Here is a 1,440-nt window from a genome sequence, read left to right as displayed (position 1 = left end):
TGCTTCTCACCTTCTTTGCATCTGTCTTCTCTTAGAACAGGGGTGTCAAACTCAAGGCCTGCGGGCCAGATGATGCCCATGGGGTGCTTAGATCTGGCCCACTTGGCCGCCCTGGAAACAGTGAAGGACTGGCCCATGGTGCCTCTGCCAGTGAAAATGGAGCTCAGGAGGGCAGCATGTGGCCCTCCAAGTTCCACTTTTGCTGGCAGAGGGTTGCAGGAGGTTGTCGCAGCCAAAAATGGAGCTCAGAAGCCTGTTTTTGCTGGCAGAGTGCTCAGGCCACCACAGGCACCCTGACACAAGTAATGTTGAGTTGGCCACGCCTACCATCCCCAAGATAAAACACAACCCTCAATGCGGCCCTCAATGAAATCGAGTTTTACACCCTTGTCTTAGAGGAAAACACTTCTTCCCATGATTGAGGAAAGAATGCAGTGGGGAATACATTTCTGAACTGATAAAGATTTCTTCAGAACCAACTTTGTTACCTTAAATGAATTAAAATTTCCAGGTTGTAGGCAACTTGTCCATAAAAACTTAGAAAGAATTATACCATTACTAGAAGCCACCATGCATTTGTCAGGAACAAGTCATGTCAGACTAGCCTTATGCCCTTTTTTAAAAAAATCTCAGAATGACTAGTTTGTTAATCTATGGGAAGGCATGGTTGAAGGAGATGAGCATGTTCGAAAACAAAACAAAAACAAAAACACAAGAGCAATTATGATAGTCGCCTACAACTATCTAAAATACTGTCTCATACAAAAGAAGACAAATATGTTTCCTGTCAAAGAGGAGAGCAGGAATGAATCCATGCATTTAAGTTAAAAGAAACAAGGTTCTGGCTGAATATTAGAAAAAAACTGGGATGGGCACTTTCAGGAATTGTTTAATGGATTCCTGCATTGAGCAAGAGTTGAATTCACTGGCCTGTAAGATGCCTTTTGTGATTGTGTCTTTTTCCCCTTCTAAAGATATGTCAATAGCGTTTAACCTGCTTTTTCCTTATCACCTTTTGTTCTGTGGTGAATGTATGCATGTATCCTCAGAAGTAAATCCCTCTTAATTGAACAGTGCTTATTCTCAAATTAAGACTGAGTAGGATTACAGCCTTTAAATTGGAGAAAACTATAGGACACACAATGCTAACTGTCCCACTGATAAAGTCTGTTAATATAGTATGTTTCTCCATAAAGCAACTTTCTCCAATTGAATCACTCATTACACAGTTCACTGAAGCAGCCACCTAGGATGGGATCCTTTGTGCATCACTTCCATTAGTTCTGCCTCAGACTATACCTATAATTATGTAAATAGTAATTTCAGCTGTTTAAATTTAAAGCATCTTAAGAATAGGTTTTTAAATCTTTTTTTTTGAAAGATTTCTTCTAACCACACATCTAATTGTACAGCAAAACACAGAATAGCCATTTTTTATGA

The sequence above is a fragment of the Pituophis catenifer genome, unplaced genomic scaffold (genome assembly GCF_029215685.1).
Source record: "Pituophis catenifer annectens isolate HBS135680 unplaced genomic scaffold, rPitCat1.0.hap2 SCAF_8, whole genome shotgun sequence".
Classification (NCBI taxonomy): Eukaryota; Metazoa; Chordata; class Lepidosauria; order Squamata; family Colubridae; genus Pituophis; species Pituophis catenifer.
The sequence above is the reverse complement of the archived record's forward strand: the minus strand, read 5'-3'. Positions refer to the sequence as shown.